Source organism: Amblyomma mixtum, chromosome 1 (genome assembly GCF_055824585.1).
Source record: "Amblyomma mixtum isolate Tamu chromosome 1, ASM5582458v1, whole genome shotgun sequence".
In the NCBI taxonomy this organism is placed as follows: Eukaryota; Metazoa; Arthropoda; class Arachnida; order Ixodida; family Ixodidae; genus Amblyomma; species Amblyomma mixtum.
In genome coordinates, this window is record NC_143012.1 from 131,665,102 (window position 1) to 131,683,244 (window position 18,143).

The 18,143-nt window shown below is 49.6% G+C and overlaps 1 protein-coding gene across 4 annotated transcripts in view; it reads right to left on the reverse strand.

The window, feature by feature from the left end:
* Window positions 1-18,143, reverse strand: part of LOC149367607 (FMRFamide receptor-like) — a 1,196,541-nt gene that overhangs the window by 925,692 nt on the left and 252,706 nt on the right. The gene's annotated exons all lie outside the window — the stretch shown is intronic.

Sequence of the window (18,143 nt, forward strand, 5' to 3'; positions counted from 1 at the left end):
TGCGCGCTTCGTTAGCTGCCAGCGCCCAATTTCAAGCACGTGGCCTGGGATTTTTCATGCCTTCTAAGGTTTTCCCTCAGGTCGGCGCTATTGATTGTGTTTTGTTTCTTTCCTCCGCGCCTTTCCCTGCTGCGCTATTCCTCCCGGAGCATGTCGCACACATTTGCATAACCTGTAATGCAGCTCAATCACATTTGTACTACATGGAATCTTTTTCTCGTGACTGTTGTGGTCAGTGTCTGCGCGTTTCGTTAGCTGCCACCGCCCAATTTCAAGCACGTGGCCTGGGATTTTTCTTGCCTTCTAAGGTTTTCCCTGAGGTCGGCGCTATTGATTGTGTTTTCTTTCTTTCCTCCGCGCCTTTTCCCGCCGCGCCATTCCTCCCGGAGCATGTCGCACACATTTGCGTAACCTGTAATGCAGCTACTTGTACTACATGGGATCTTTTTCTCATGAATGTTTGGGTCAGTGTCTGCGCGTTTCGCTAGCTGCCAACGCCCGATTTCAAGCACGTAGCCTTGGATTTTTCTTACGCTCTAAGGTTTTCCATCAGGTCAGCACTATTGATTGTGTTTTGTTTCTTTCCTCCGCGCCTTTCCCCGCCGCGCCATTCCTCCCGCAGCATGTCGCACAAACTTGCGTAACCTGCAACGCAATAATTTTTCAACAGCGCATGCTACAGAAGGACACAAGACTAGGAAACACACACACGAGTGCTGACTGCATATTTATTTGAGAAAAGGCGCCAACCTCTACAAAAAAAAATTATTATGAATAACCAACTAGCCCGTGATCTCACCCTGCAACGCAGCTCAATCACATTTCTACTGCACGAAATCTTTTTCTCATGAATGTTTGGGTCAGTGCCTGCGCGCTTCGTTAGCTGCCAACGCCCAATTTCAAGCACGTGGCCTGGGATTTTTCTTACCCTCTCAGGTTTTCCCTGAGGTCGGCGCTATTGATTGTGTTTTTTCTTTCTTTCCTCCGCGCCTTTCCCTGCCGCGCCATTCCTCCCGAAGCATGTCGCACAAACCTGCGTAACCTGTAACGCTGCTCAATCACATTTGTACTACATGAGATCTTTTTCTCATGAATGTTGGAGTCAGTGTCTGCGCGCTTCATTAGGTGCCATCGCCGAATTTCAAGCACGTGGCCTGGGATTTCTCTTACGCTCTAAGCTTTTCCTTCAGGTTGGCGCTATTGATTGTGTATTCTTTCTTTCCTCCGCGCCTTTCACCGCCGCGCTATTCCTCCCGGGTCATGTCGCACAAACTTGCGTAACCTGTAACGCAGCTCAATCACATTTACACTACATAGGACATTTTCCCCTGAATGTTTGGGTCAGTGTCTGCGCGTTTCGTTAGCTGCCAACGCCCAATTTCAAGCACGTGGACTGGGATTTTTCTTACGCTCTAAGGTTTTCCCTCACGTCGGCGCTATTGATTATGCTTTCTTTCTTTACTCCGCGCCTTTCCCTGCCGCGCCATTCCTCCCGAAGCATGTCGCACAAACCTGCGTAACCTGTAACGCTGCTCAATCACATTTGTACTACATGAGATCTTTTTCTCATGAATGTTGGGGTCAGTGTCTGCGCGCTTCATTAGGTGCCATCGCCGAATTTCAAGCACGTAGCCTTGGATTTTTCTTACGCTCTAAGGTTTTCCCTCAGGTCGGCACTATTGATTGTGTTTTGTTTCTTTCCTCCACGCCTATCCCTGCCGCGCTATTCCTCCCGGAGCATGTCGCACAAACTTGCGTAACCTGTAGCGCAGCTCAATCACATTTACACTACATGGGACCTTTTCCCCTGAATGTTTGGGTCAGTGTCTGCACGTTTCGTTAGCTGCCAACGCCCAATTTGAAGCACGTGGCCTGGGATTTTTCTTACGCTCTAAGGTTTCCCCTGACGTCGGCAGTATTGATAGTGTATTCTTTCTTTCCTCCGCGCCTTTCACCGCTGCGCCGTTCCTCCCGGAGCATGTCACACAAACCAGCGTAACCTCTAACGCAGTTCAATCACATTTGTACTACATGGGATCTTTTTCTCATGAATGTTTGGGTTAGCGTCTGCGCGTTTCGTTAGCTGGGAACGCCGGATTTCAAGCACGTGGCCTTGGATTTTTCTTACGCTCTAAGGTTTTCCCTCAGGTCGGCACTATTGATTGTGTTTTGTTTCTTTCCTCCGCGCCCTTCCCTGGTGCGCTATTCCTCCCGGAGCATGTCGCACACATTTGCGTAAACTGTAATGCCGCTCAATCACATTTGTACTACATGGAATCTTTTTCTTATGACTGCTTGGGTCCGCGTCTGCGAGTTTCGTTAGCTGCCAACGCCCCATTTCAAGCACGTGGCCTTGGTTTGTTCTTACGCTCTAAGGTTTTCCATCAGGTCGGCACTATTTATTGTGTTTTGTTTCTTTCCTCCGCGCCTTTCCCCGCCGCGCCATTCCTTCCGGAGCATATCGCACAAACTTGCATAACCTGCAACGCAGCTCAATCACATTTCTACTGCACGGAATCTTTTTCTAATGAATGTTTGGGTCAGTGCCTGCGCGCTTCGTTAACTGCCAACGCCCAATTTCAAGCACGTGGCCTGGGATTTTTCTTACCCTCTCAGGTTTTCCCTCAGGTCGGCGCTATTGATTGTGTTTTGTCTTTCTTTCCTCCGCGACTTTCCCCGCCGCGCCATTGCTCCCGGAGAATGTCTCACAAACTTGCGTAACCTGTAACGCTGCTCAATCACATTTGAACTACATGAGATCTTTTTCTCATGAATGTTGGGGTCAGTGTCTGCGCGCTTCTTTAGGTGCCATCACCGAATTTCAAGCACGTGGCCTGGGATTTCTCTTATGCTCTAAGGTTTTCCCTGACGTCGGCGCTATTGATTGATTTCTTTATTTTTTCCGTGCCTTTCCCCGCCGCGCCATACCTCCCGGAGCATGTCGTACAAACTTCCGTAACCTGTAACGCAGCTCAATCATATTTGTACTGCATGGAATCTTTTTTTCATGAATGTTTGGGTCAGTGTCTGCGCGTTTTGTTAGGTGCCAACGCCCTGTTTCAAGCAGGTGGCCTTGGATTTTTCTTATGCTCTAAGGTTTTCCTTCAGGTTGGCACTATTGATTGTGTATTCTTTCTTTCCTCCGCGCCTTTCACCGCCGCGCCATTCCTTCCGGAGCATGTCACACAAACCAGCGTAACCTGTAACGCAGCTCAACCACAATTGTACTTCATGGGATCTTTTTCTCATGGATGTTTGGGTCAGCGTCTCCGCGTTTCGTTAGCTGCCAACGCCCAATTTCAAGCACGTGGCCTGGGATTTTTATTACGGTCTAAGGTTTTTGCTCAGGTAGGCGCTATTGAATGTGTTTTCTTTCTTTCCTTCGCGCCTTTCCCCGCCGCGCCATTCTTCCCGGAGGATGTCGCACAAACTTCCGGAACCTGTAACGCAACTCAATCACATTTGTACTGCATGGAATCTTTTTCTCATGAATGTTTGGGTCAGTGTCTGCGCGATTCGCTAGCTGCCAACGCCCAATTTCAAGCACGTGGCCTGGGATTTTTTTACGCTCTAAGGTTTTTCCTCAGTCGGCGCTATTGATTGTGTTTTTTTTCTTTCCTCCGCGCCTTTCCCCGCCCCGCCATTCCTCCCGGAGCAGGTCGCACAAACTTGCATAACCTGTAACGCAGCTCAATCACATTTATACATGGGACCTTTTCCCCTGAATGTTTGGGTCATTGTCTGCGCGTTTCGTTAGCTGCCAACGCCCAATTTGAAGCACGTGGCCTGGGATTTTTCTTACGCTCTAAGGTTTTCCCTGACGTCGGCGCTATTGATTGTGTTTTCTTTCTTCCCTCCGCGCCTTCTCCTGCCGCGCCATTCCTCCCGGAGCATGTCGCACAAACATGCGTAACCTGTAACGCAGCTCAGTCACAATTGTACTACATGGGATCTTTTTCTCATGAATGTTTGGGTCAGTGTCTGCGCGCTTCATTAGGTGCCAACGCCGAATTTCAAGCACGTGGCCTGGGATTTTTCTCATGCTCTAAGGTTTTCCCTGACGTCGGCGCTATTGATTCTGTTTTCTTTCTTTCCTGCGCGCCTTTCCCAGCCGCGCCATTCCTTCCGAAGCATGTCGCACAAACCTGCGTAACCTATAACGCAGCTCAATCACATTTGTACTACATGGGATCTTTCTCTGATGAATGTTTGGGTCAGTGTCTGCGCGTTTCGTTAGCTGCCAATGCCCACTTTCAAGCACGTGGCCTGTGATTTTTCTTACGCACTAAGGTTTTTGCTCAGGTCGGCGCTATTGATTGTGTTTTCTCTCTTTCCTCCGCGCCTTTCCCCGCCGCGCCATTCCTCCCAGAGCATGTCGCACAAACCTGCGTAACCTGTAACGCAGCTCAACCACATTTACACTACATGGGACCTTTTCTCATGGATGTTTGGGTCAGCATCTGCGCGTGTCGTTAGCTGCCAACGCCTAATTTCAAGCACGTGGCCTGGGATTTTTCTTACGCCCTAAGGTTTTCCCTCAGGTCGGCGCTATTGATTGCGTTTCCTTTCTTTCCTCCGCGCCTTTCCCCGCCGCGCCATTCCTCCCGGAGCATGTCGCACTAACCTGCGTAAAATGTAACGCAGCTCAATCACATTTCTACTACATGGGATCTTTTTCTCATGAATGTTTGGGTCAGTGTCTGCGCGTTTCGTTAGCTGGGAACGCCGGATTTCAAGCACGTGGCCTTGGATTTTTCTTACGCTCTAAGGTTTTCCCTCAGGTCGGCGCTATTCATTGTGTTTTGTTTCTTTGCTCCGCGCCTTTCCCCGCTGCGCTATTCCTCCCGGAGCATGTCGCACACATTTGCGTAACCTGTAATGCAGCTCAATCACATTTGTACTACATGGAATCTTTTTCTCATGACTGTTTGGGTCAGTGTCTGCGCGTTTCGTTAGCTGCCAACGACCCGTTTGAAACACGTGGCCTTGGAGTTTTCTTACGCTCTAAGGTTTTCCTTCAGGTTGGCAATATATATAGTGTATTCTTTCTTTCCTCCGCGCCTTTCACCGCCGCGCCATTCCTCCCGGAGCATGTCACACAAACCAGCGTAACCTCTAACGCAGCTCAACCAAAATTTTACTACATGGGATCTTTTCCTCATGGATGTTTGGGTCAGCGTCTGCGCGTTTCGTTAGCTGCCAATGCCGAATTTCAAGCACGTCGCCTGGGATTTTTATTACGCTCTAAGGTTTTCCCTGAGGTCGGCGCTATTGATTGTGTTTTCTTTCTTTCCTCCGCGCCTTTCCCCGCCGCGCCATTCCTCCCGGAGCATGTCGCACAAATTTGCGTAAGCTTTAACGGAGCTCAATCACATTTGTACAACATGGAATCTTTTTCTCATGAATGTTTGGGTCAGTGTCTGCGCGTTTTGTTAGCTGCCAACGCCCAATTTCATACACGATGCCTTGGATTTTTCTTATGCTCTAAGGTTTTCCCTGAGGTCGGCGCTATTGATTGCGTTTCCTTTCTTTCCTCCGCGCCTTTCCCCGCCGCGCAATTCCTCCCGGATCATGTCGCACTAACCTGCGTAACCTGTAACGCAGCTCAATCACATTTGTACTACATGGGATCTTTTTCTCATGAATGTTTGGGTCAGTGTCTGCGCGTTTCGTTAGCTGCGAACGCCGGATTTCAAGCACATGGCCTTGGATTTTTCTTAACCTCTCAGGTTTTCCTTGAGGTCGGCGCTATTGATTCGTTTTTGTATCTTTCCTCCGCGCCTTTCCCTGCAGCGCCATTGCTCCCGGAGCATGTCCCAGAAACCTAAGTAACCTGTAGCAGCTCAATCACATTTGTACTACATGGGATCTTTCTCTGATGAATGTTTGGGTCAGTGTCTGCGCGTTTCGTTAGCTGCCAATGCCCACTTTCAAGCACGTGGCCTGTGATTTTTCTTACGCTCTAAGGTTTTTGCTCAGGTCGGCGCTATTGATTGTGTTTTCTCTCTTTCCTCCGCGCCTTTCCCCGCCGCGCCATTCCTCCCAGAGCATGTCGCACAAACGTGCGTAACCTGTAACGCAGCTCAACCACAATTGTACTACATGGGATCTTTTTCTCATGGATGTTTGGGTCAGCGTCTGCGCATTTCGTTAGCTGCCAACGCCTAATTTCAAGCACGTGGCCTGGGATTTTTCTTACGCCCTAAGGTTTTCCCTCAGGTCGGCGCTATTGATTGCGTTTCCTTTCTTTCCTCCGCGCCTTTCCCCGCCGCGCAATTCCTACCGGAGCATGTCGCACTAACCTGCGTAACCTGTAACGCAGCTCAATCACATTTGTACTACATGGGATCTTTTTCTCATGAATGTTTGGGTCAGTGTCTGCGCGTTTCGTTAGCTGGGAACGCCGGATTTCAAACACGTGGCCTTGGATTTTTCTTACGCTCTAAGCTTTTCCCTCAGGTCGGCGCTATTGATTGTGTTTTCTCTCTTTCCTCCGCGCCTTTCCCCGCTGCGCTATTCCTCCCGGAGCATGTCGCACAAACTTGCGTACCCTGCAACGCAGCTCAATCACATTTGTACAACATGGAATCTTTTTCTCATGACTGTTTGGGTCCGTGTCTGCGCGCTTCGTTAGCTGCCAACTTCCCATTTCAAGATTTTTCTTACGCTCTAAGGTTTTCCATCAGGTCGGCAATATTGATTGTGTGTTGTTTCTTTCCTCCGAGCCTTTCCCCGCCGCGCCATTCCTCCCGGAGCAGGTCGCACAAACTTGCGTAACCTGCAACGCAGCTCAATCACATTTGTCCTGCATGGAATCTTTTTCTCATGAATGTTTGGGTCAGTGCCTGCGCGCTTCGTTAGCTGCCAACGCCCAATTTCAACCACGTGGCCTGGGATTTTTATTACCCTCTCAGGTTTTCCCTGAAGTCGGCGGTATTGATTGGGATTTCTTTCTTTCCTCCGCACCTTTCCCCACCCCGCTATTCCTCCCGGTGCATGTCGCACAAACTTGCGTAACCTGTAACGCAGCTCAATCACATTTATACATGGGACCTTTTCCCCTGAATGTTTGGGTCAGTGTCTGCGCGTTTCGTTAGCTGGGAACGCCAGATTTCAAGCACGTGGCCTTGGATTTTTCTTACGCTCTAGGGTTTTCCCTCAGGTCGGCGCTATTGATTGTGTTTTGTTTCTTTCCTCCGCGCCTTTCCCCGCCGCGCCATTCCTCCCGCAGCATGTCGCACAAACTTGCGTAACCTGCAACGCAGATCAATCACATTTGTACTGCACGGAATCTTTTTCTGATGAATGTTTGGGTCAGTGCCTGTGCGCTTCGTTAGCTGCCAACGCCCTATTTCAAGCACGTGGCCTGGGATTTTTCTTACGCTCTCAGGTTTTTCCTGAGGTTGGCGCTATTGATTGTGTTTTTTCTTTCTTTCCTCCACGCCTATCCCTGCCGCGCTATTCCTCCCGGAGCATGTCGCACAAACTTGCGTAACCTGTAGCGCAGCTCAATCACATTTACACTACATGGGATGTTTTTCTCATGAATGCTGGGGTCAGTGTCTGCGCGCTTCATTAGGTGCCAACGCCGAATTTCAAGCACGTGGCCTGGGATTTTTCTTATGCTCTAAGGTTCTCCCTGACGTCGGTGCTATTGATTATGTTTTCTTTCTTTCCTCCGCGCCTTTCCCAGCCGCGCCATTCCTCCCGAAGCATGTCGCACAAACCTGCGTAACCTGTAACGCAGCTCAATCACATTTGTACTACATGAGATTTTTTTCTTATGAATGTTTGGGTCAGTGTCTGCGCGTTTCGTTAGCTGCCAACGACCCGTTTGAAACACGTGGCCTTGGAGTTTTCTTACGCTCTAAGGTTTTCCTTCAGGTTGGCACTATTGATAGTGTATTCTTTCTTTCCTCCGCGCCTTTCACCGCCGCGCCATTTCTCCCGGAGCATGTCACACAAACCAGCGTAACCTCTAACGCAGCTCAACCACAATTTTACTACATGGGATCTTTTCCTCATGGATGTTTGGGTCAGCGTCTGCGCGTTTCGTTAGTTGCCAACGCCCAATTTCAAGCACGTCGCCTGGGATTTTTATTACGCTCTAAGGTTTTCCGTGAGGTCGGCGCTTTTGATTGTGTGTTTTCTTTCTTTCCTCCACGCCTATCCCTGCCGCGCTATTCCTCCCGGAGCATGTCGCACAAACTTGCGTAACCTGTAGCGCAGCTCAATCACATTTACACTACATGGGATGTTTTTCTCATGAATGTTGGGGTCAGTGTCTGCGCGCGTCATTAGGTGCCAACGCCGAATTTCAAGCACGTGGCCTGGTATTTTTCTTATGCTCTAAGGTTTTCCCTGACGTCGGCGCTATTGATTGATTTCTTTATTTTTTCCGTGCCTTTCCCCGCCGCGCCATACCTCCCGGAGCATGTCGTACAAACTTCCGTAACCTGTAACGCAGCTCAATAACATTTGTACTGCATGGAATCTTTTTTTCATGAATGTTTGGGTCAGTGTCTGCGCGTTTTGTTAGGTGCCAACGCCCTGTTTCAAGCAGGTGGCCTTGGATTTTTCTTATGCTCTAAGGTTTTCCTTCAGGTTGGCACTATTGATTGTGTATTCTTTCTTTCCTCCGCGCCTTTCACCGCCGCGCCATTCCTCCCGGAGCATGTCACACAAACCAGCGTAACCTGTAACGCAGCTCAACCACAATTGTACTACATGGGATCTTTTTCTCATGGATGTTTGGGTCAGCGTCTCCGCGTTTCGTTAGCTGCCAACGCCCAATTTCAAGCACGTGGCCTGGGATTTTTATTACGGTCTAAGGTTTTTGCTCAGGTAGGCGCTATTGAATGTGTTTTCTTTCTTTCCTTCGCGCCTTTCCCCGCCGCGCCATTCCCGGAGGATGTCGCACAAACTTCCGGAACCTGTAACGCAACTCAATCACATTTGTACTGCATGGAATCTTTTTCTCATGAATGTTTGGGTCAGTGTCTGCGCGATTCGCTAGCTGCCAACGCCCAATTTCAAGCACGTGGCCTGGGATTTTTTTACGCTCTAAGGTTTTTCCTCAGTCGGCGCTATTGATTGTGTTTTTTTTCTTTCCTCCGCGCCTTTCCCCGCCCCGCCATTCCTCCCGGAGCAGGTCGCACAAACTTGCATAACCTGTAACGCAGCTCAATCACATTTATACATGGGACCTTTTCCCCTGAATGTTTGGGTCATTGTCTGCGCGTTTCGTTAGCTGCCAACGCCCAATTTGAAGCACGTGGCCTGGGATTTTTCTTACGCTCTAAGGTTTTCCCTGACGTCGGCGCTATTGATTGTGTTTTCTTTCTTCCCTCCGCGCCTTCTCCTGCCGCGCCATTCCTCCCGGAGCATGTCGCACAAACATGCGTAACCTGTAACGCAGCTCAGTCACAATTGTACTACATGGGATCTTTTTCTCATGAATGTTTGGGTCAGTGTCTGCGCGCTTCATTAGGTGCCAACGCCGAATTTCAAGCACGTGGCCTGGGATTTTTCTCATGCTCTAAGGTTTTCCCTGACGTCGGCGCTATTGATTCTGTTTTCTTTCTTTCCTGCGCGCCTTTCCCAGCCGCGCCATTCCTTCCGAAGCATGTCACACAAACCAGCGTAACCTCTAACGCAGCTCAACCAAAATTTTACTACATGGGATCTTTTCCTCATGGATGTTTGGGTCAGCGTCTGCGCGTTTCGTTAGCTGCCAATGCCGAATTTCAAGCACGTCGCCTGGGATTTTTATTACGCTCTAAGGTTTTCCCTGAGGTCGGCGCTATTGATTGTGTGTTTTCTTTCTTTCCTCCGCGCCTTTCCCCGCCGCGCCATTCCTCCCGGAGCATGTCGCACAAATTTGCGTAAGCTTTAACGGAGCTCAATCACATTTGTACAACATGGAATCTTTTTCTCATGAATGTTTGGGTCAGTGTCTGCGCGTTTTGTTAGCTGCCAACGCCCAATTTCAGACACGATGCCTTGGATTTTTCTTACGCTCTAAGGTTTTCCCTGAGGTCGGCGCTATTGATTGCGTTTCCTTTCTTTCCTCCGCGCCTTTCCCCGCCGCGCAATTCCTCCCGGAGCATGTCGCACTAACCTGCGTAACCTGTAACGCAGCTCAATCACATTTGTACTACATGGGATCTTTTTCTCATGAATGTTTGGGTCAGTGTCTGCGCGTTTCGTTAGCTGCGAACGCCGGATTTCAAGCACGTGGCCTTGGATTTTTCTTAACCTCTCAGGTTTTCCTTGAGGTCGGCGCTATTGATTCGTTTTTGTATCTTTCCTCCGCGCCTTTCCCTGCAGCGCCATTGCTCCCGGAGCATGTCGCACTAACCTGCGTAACCTGTAGCAGCTCAATCACATTTGTACTACATGGGATCTTTCTCTGATGAATGTTTGGGTCAGTGTCTGCGCGTTTCGTTAGCTGCCAATGCCCACTTTCAAGCACGTGGCCTGTGATTTTTCTTACGCTCTAAGGTTTTTGCTCAGGTCGGCGCTATTGATTGTGTTTTCTCTCTTTCCTCCGCGCCTTTCCCCGCCGCGCCATTCCTCCCAGAGCATGTCGCACAAACGTGCGTAACCTGTAACGCAGCTCAACCACAATTGTACTACATGGGATCTTTTTCTCATGGATGTTTGGGTCAGCGTCTGCGCATTTCGTTAGCTGCCAACGCCTAATTTCAAGCACGTGGCCTGGGATTTTTCTTACGCCCTAAGGTTTTCCCTCAGGTCGGCGCTATTGATTGCGTTTCCTTTCTTTCCTCCGCGCCTTTCCCCGCCGCGCAATTCCTACCGGAGCATGTCGCACTAACCTGCGTAACCTGTAACGCAGCTCAATCACATTTCTACTACATGGGATCTTTTTCTCATGAATGTTTGGGTCAGTGTCTGCGCGTTTCGTTAGCTGGGAACGCCGGATTTCAAGCACGTGGCCTTGGATTTTTCTTACGCTCTAAGGTTTTCCCTCAGGTCGGCGCTATTCATTGTGTTTTGTTTCTTTGCTCCGCGCCTTTCCCCGCTGTGCCATTCCTCCCGGAGCATGTCGCACACATTTGCGTAACCTGTAATGCAGCTCAATCACATTTGTACTACATGGAATCTTTTTCTCATGACTGTTTGGGTCAGTGTCTGCGCGTTTCGTTAGCTGCCAACGACCCGTTTGAAACACGTGGCCTTGGAGTTTTCTTACGCTCTAAGGTTTTCCTTCAGGTTGGCAATATTGATAGTGTATTCTTTCTTTCCTCCGCGCCTTTCACCGCCGCGCCATTCCTCCCGGAGCATGTCACACAAACCAGCGTAACCTCTAACGCAGCTCAACCAAAATTTTACTACATGGGATCTTTTCCTCATGGATGTTTGGGTCAGCGTCTGCGCGTTTCGTTAGCTGCCAATGCCGAATTTCAAGCACGTCGCCTGGGATTTTTATTACGCTCTAAGGTTTTCCCTGAGGTCGGCGCTATTGATTGTGTGTTTTCTTTCTTTCCTCCGCGCCTTTCCCCGCCGCGCCATTCCTCCCGGAGCATGTCGCACAAATTTGCGTAAGCTTTAACGGAGCTCAATCACATTTGTACAACATGGAATCTTTTTCTCATGAATGTTTGGGTCAGTGTCTGCCCGTTTTGTTAGCTGCCAACGCCCAATTTCAGACACGATGCCTTGGATTTTTCTTACGCTCTAAGGTTTTCCCTGAGGTCGGCGCTATTGATTGCGTTTCCTTTCTTTCCTCCGCGCCTTTCCCCGCCGCGCAATTCCTCCCGGAGCATGTCGCACTAACCTGCGTAACCTGTAACGCAGCTCAATCACATTTGTACTACATGGGATCTTTTTCTCATGAATGTTTGGGTCAGTGTCAGCGCATTTCGTTAGCTGCGAACGCCGGATTTCAAGCACGTGGCCTTGGATTTTTCTTAACCTCTCAGGTTTTACTTGAGGTCGGCGCTATTGATTCGTTTTTGTATCTTTCCTCCGCGCCTTTCCCTGCAGCGCCATTGCTCCCGGAGCATGTCCCAGAAACCTAAGTAACCTGTAGCAGCTCAATCACATTTGTACTACATGGGATCTTTCTCTGATGAATGTTTGGGTCAGTGTCTGCGCGTTTCGTTAGCTGCCAATGCCCACTTTCAAGCACGTGGCCTGTGATTTTTCTTACGCTCTAAGGTTTTTGCTCAGGTCGGCGCTATTGATTGTGTTTTCTCTCTTTCCTCCGCGCCTTTCCCCGCCGCGCCATTCCTCCCAGAGCATGTCACACAAACGTGCGTAACCTGTAACGCAGCTCAACCACAATTGTACTACATGGGATCTTTTTCTCATGGATGTTTGGGTCAGCGTCTGCGCATTTCGTTAGCTGCCAACGCCTAATTTCAAGCACGTGGCCTGGGATTTTTCTTACGCCCTAAGGTTTTCCCTCAGGTCGGCGCTATTGATTGCGTTTCCTTTCTTTCCTCCGCGCCTTTCCCCGCCGCGCAATTCCTACCGGAGCATGTCGCACTAACCTGCGTAACCTGTAACGCAGCTCAATCACATTTGTACTACATGGGATCTTTTTCTCATGAATGTTTGGGTCAGTGTCTGCGCGTTTCGTTAGCTGGGAACGCCGGATTTCAAACACGTGGCCTTGGATTTTTCTTACGCTCTAAGCTTTTCCCTCAGGTCGGCGCTATTGATTGTGTTTTCTCTCTTTCCTCCGCGCCTTTCCCCGCTGCGCTATTCCTCCCGGAGCATGTCGCACAAACTTGCGTACCCTGCAACGCAGCTCAATCACATTTGTACAACATGGAATCTTTTTCTCATGACTGTTTGGGTCCGTGTCTGCGCGCTTCGTTAGCTGCCAACTCCCCATTTCAAGATTTTTCTTACGCTCTAAGGTTTTCCATCAGGTCGGCACTATTGATTGTGTGTTGTTTCTTTCCTCCGAGCCTTTCCCCGCCGCGCCATTCCTCCCGGAGCAGGTCGCACAAACTTGCGTAACCTGCAACGCAGCTCAATCACATTTGTCCTGCATGGAATCTTTTTCTCATGAATGTTTGGGTCAGTGCCTGCGCGCTTCGTTAGCTGCCAACGCCCAATTTCAACCACGTGGCCTGGGATTTTTATTACCCTCCCAGGTTTTCCCTGAAGTCGGCGGTATTGATTGGGATTTCTTTCTTTCCTCCGCACCTTTCCCCACCCCGCTATTCCTCCCGGTGCATGTCGCACAAACTTGCGTAACCTGTAACGCAGCTCAATCACATTTATACATGGGACCTTTTCCCCTGAATGTTTGGGTCAGTGTCTGCGCGTTTCGTTAGCTGGGAACGCCAGATTTCAAGCACGTGGCCTTGGATTTTTCTTACGCTCTAAGGTTTTCCATCAGGTCGGCACTATTGATTGTGTGTTGTTTCTTTCCTCCGAGCCTTTCCCCGCCGCGCCATTCCTCCCGGAGCAGGTCGCACAAACTTGCGTAACCTGCAACGCAGATCAATCACATTTGTACTGCACGGAATCTTTTTCTGATGAATATTTGGGTCAGTGCCTGTGCGCTTCGTTAGCTGCCAACGCCCTATTTCAAGCACGTGGCCTGGGATTTTTCTTACCCTCTCAGGTTTTTCCTGAGGTTGGCGCTATTGATTGTGTTTTTCTTTCTTTCCTCCACGCCTATCCCTGCCGCGCTATTCCTCCCGGAGCATGTCGCACAAACTTGCGTAACCTGTAGCGCAGCTCAATCACATTTACACTACATGGGACCTTTTCCCCTGAATGTTTGGGTCAGTGTCTGCACGTTTCGTTAGCTGCCAACGCCCAATTTGAAGCACGTGGCCTGGGATTTTTCTTACGCTCTAAGGTTTCCCCTGACGTCGGCAGTATTGATAGTGTATTCTTTCTTTCCTCCGCGCCTTTCACCGCCGCGCCATTCCTCCCGGAGCATGTCACACAAACCAGCGTAACCTCTAACGCAGTTCAACCACAATTGTACTACATGGGATCTTTTCCTCATGGATGTTAGGGTCAGCATCTGCGCGTTTCGTTAGCTGCCAACGACCAATTTCAAGCACGTCGCCTGGGATTTTTATTACGCTGTAAGGTTTTCCCTCAGGTCGGCGCTATTGATTGTGTGTTTTCTTTCTTTCCTCCGCGCCTTTCCCCGCCGCGCCATTCCGCCCGGAGCATGTCGCACAAACTTTCGTAACCTTCAACGCAGCTCAATAACATTTGTACTGCATGGAATCTTTTTCTCACAAATGTTTGGGTCAGTGCCGGCGCTCTTCGTTAGCTGCCAACGCCCAATTTCAAGCACGTGGCCTCAGATTTTTCTTACCCTCTCAGGTTTTCCCTGAGGTCGGTGCTATTGATTTTTTTTGTTTCTTTCCTCGCCGCCTTTCCCCGCAGCGCCATTGCTCCCGGAGCATGTTGCACAAACCTAAGTAACCTGTAGCAGCTCAATCACATTTGTACTATATGAGATCTTTCTCTGATGGATGTTTGGGTCAGTGTCTGCGCGTTTCGTTAGCTGCCAATGCCCACTTTCAAGCACGTGGCCTGTGATTTTTCATACGCTCTAAGGTTTTTGCTCAGGTTGGCGCTATTGATTGTGTTTTCTCTATTTCCTCCGCGCCTTTCCCCGCCGCGCCATTCCTCCCGGAGCATGTCGCACAAACTTCCGTAACCTGTAACGCAACTCAATCACATTTGTACTGCATGGAATCTTTTTCTCATGAATGTTTGGGTCAGTGTCTGCGCGCTTCGTTAGCTGCCACCGCCCAATTTCAAGCACGTGGCCTGGGATTTTTCATGCCTTCTAAGGTTTTCCCTCATGTCGGCGCTATTGATTGTTTTTTCTTTCTTTCCTCCGCGCCTTTCCCCCCGCGCCGTTCCTCCCGGAGCATGTCGCACAAATTTGCGTAACCTGTAGCAGCTCAATCACACTTGTACTGCATGGGATCCTTTTCGCATGAATGTTTGGGTCAGTGTCTGCGCGTTTCGCTAGCTGCCAACGGCCAATTTGAAGCACGTGGCTTTGGATTTTTCTTATGCTGTAAGCGTTTCCCTCAGGTCGGCGCCATTGATTGTGTGTTCTTTCTTTCCTCCGCGCCTTTCACCGCCGCGCCATTCCTCCCGGAGAATGTCTCACAAACTTGCGTAACCTGTAACGCTGCTCAATCAAATTTGTACTACATGGGATCTTTTTCTCATGAATGTTTCGGTCAGTGTCTGCCCGTTTCGTCAGCTGGGAACGCCGGATTTCAAGCACGTGGCCTTGGATTTTTCTTACGCTGTAAGGTTTTCCCTCAGGTCGGCGCTATTGATTGTGTTTTGTTTCTTTCCTCCGCGCCTTTCCCTGCTGCGCTATTCCTCCCGGAGCATGTCGCACACATTTGCATAACCTGTAATGCAGCTCAATCACATTTGTACTACATGGAATCTTTTTCTCGTGACTGTTTGGGTCAGTGTCTGCGCGTTTCGTTAGCTGCCAACGCCCCATTTCAAGCACGTGGCCTTGGTTTGTTCTTACCCTCTAAGGTTTTCCATCAGGTCGGCACTATTGATTGTGTTTTGTTTCTTTCCTCCGCGCCTTTCCCCGCCGCGCCATTCCTTCCGGAGCATGTCGCACAAACTTGCGTAACCTGTAACGCTGCTCAATCACATTTGTACTGCACGGAATCTTTTTCCCATGAATGTTTGGGTCAGTGCCTGCGCGCTTCGTTAGCTGCCAACGCCCAATTTCAAGCACGTGGCCTGGGATTTTTCTTACCCTCTCAGGTTTTCCCTGAGGTCGGCGCTATTGATTGTGTTTTTTCTTTCTTTCCTCCGCGCCTTTCCCCGCCGCGCCATTCCTCCCGCAGCATGTCGCACAAACTTGCGTAACCTGCAACGCAATAATTTTTCAACAGCGCATGCTACAGAAGGACACAAGACGAGGAAACACACACACGAGCGCTGACTGCACATTTATTTGAGAAAAGGCGCCAACCTCTACAAAAAAAAAATTATTATGAATAACCAACTAGCCCGTGAGCTCACCCTGCAACGCAGCTCAATCACATTTCTACTGCACGGAATCTTTTTCTCATGAATGTTTGGGTCAGTGCCTGGGCGCTTCGTTAGCTGCCAACGCCCAATTTCAAGCACGTGGCCTGGGATTTTTTTTACCCTCTCAGGTTTTCCCTGAGGTCGGCGCTATTGATTGTGTTTTTTCTTTCTTTCCTCCGCGCCTTTCCCCGCAGCGCTATTCCTCCCGGAGCATGTCGCACAAACTTGCGTAACCTGTAACGCTGCTCAATCACATTTGTACTACATGAGATCTTTTTCTCATGAATGTTGGGGTCAGTGTCTGCGCGCTTCATTAGGTGCCATCGCCGAATTTCAAGCACGTGGCCTGGGATTTCTCTTACGCTCTAAGGTTTTCCTTCAGGTTGGCGCTATTGATTGTGTATTCTTTCTTTCCTCCGCGCCATTCCTCCCGAAGCATGTCGCACAAACCTGCGTAACCTATAACGCAGCTCAATCACATTTACACTACATGGGACCTTTTCCCCTGAATGTTTGGGTCAGTGTGTGCGCGTTTCGTTAGCTGCCAACGCCCAATTTCAAGCACGTGGCCTGGGATTTTTCGTACGCTCTAAGGTTTTCCCTCACGTCGGCGCAATTGATTATGTTTTCTTTCTTTCCTCCGCGCCTTTCCCTGCCGCGCCATTCCTCCCGAAGCATGTCGCACAAACCTGCGTAACCTGTAACGCTGCTCAATCACATTTGTACTACATGAGATCTTTTTCTCATGAATGTTGGGGTCAGTGTCTGCGCGCTTCATTAAGTGCCATCGCCGAATTTCAAGCACGTGGCCTGGGATTTCTTTTACGCTCTAAGCTTTTCCTTCAGGTTGGCGCTATTGATTGTGTATTCTTTCTTTCCTCCGCGCCTTTCACCGCCGCGCTATTCCTCCCGGAGCATGTCGCACAAACTTGCGTAACCTGTAACGCTGCTCAATCACATTTGTACTACATGATATCTTTTTCTCATGAATGTTGGGGTCAGTGTCTGCGCGCTTCATTAGGTGCCATCGCCGAATTTCAAGCACGTGGCCTGGGATTTCTCTTACGCTCTAAGGTTTTCCTTCAGGTTGGCGCTATTGATTGTGTTTTTTCTTTCTTTCCTCCGCGCCTTTCACCGCCGCGCTATTCCTCCCGGAGCATGTCGCACAAACTTGCGTAACCTGTAACGCAGCTCAATCACATTTACACTACATAGGACCTTTTCCCCTGAATGTTTGGGTCAGTGTCTGCGCGTTTCGTTAGCTGCCAACGCCCAATTTCAAGCACGTGGCCTGGGATTTTTCTTACGCTCTAAGGTTTTCCCTCACGTCGGCGCTATTGATTATGTTTTCTTTCTTTCCTCCGCGCCTTTCCCTGCCGCGCCATTCCTCCCGAAGCATGTCGCACTAACCTGCGTAACCTGTAACGCTGCTCAATCACATTTGTACTACATGAGATCTTTTTCTCATGAATGTTGGGGTCAGTGTCTGCGCGCTTTATTAGGTGCCATCGCCGAATTTCAAGCTCGTGGCCTGGGATTTCTCTTGCGCTCTAAGGTTTTCCTTCAGGTTGGCGCTATTGATTGTGTATTCTTTCTTTCCTCCGCGCCTTTCACCGCCGCGCCATTCCTCCCGAAGCATGTCGCACAAACCTGCGTAACCTATAACGCAGCTCAATCACATTTACACTACATGGGACCTTTTCCCCTGAATGTTTGGGTCAGTGTCTGCGCGCTTCGTTAGCTGCCACCGCCCAATTTCAAGCACGTGCCCAGGGATTTTTCTTGCCTTCTAAGGTTTTCCCTGAGGTCGGCGCTATTGATTGTGTTTTCTTTCTTTCCTCCGCGCCTTTCCCCGCCGCGCCATTCCTCCCGGAGCATGTCGCACACATTTGCGTAACCTGTAATGCAGCTAAATCACACTTGTACTACATGGGATCTTTTTCTCATGAATGTTTGGGTCAGTGTCTGCGCGTTTCGCTAGCTGCCAACGCCCGATTTCAAGCACGTAGCCTTGGATTTTTCTTACGCTCTAAGGTTTTCCATCAGGTCGGCACTATTGATTGTGTTTTGTTTCTTTCCTCCGCGCCTTTCCCCGCCGCGCCATTCCTCCC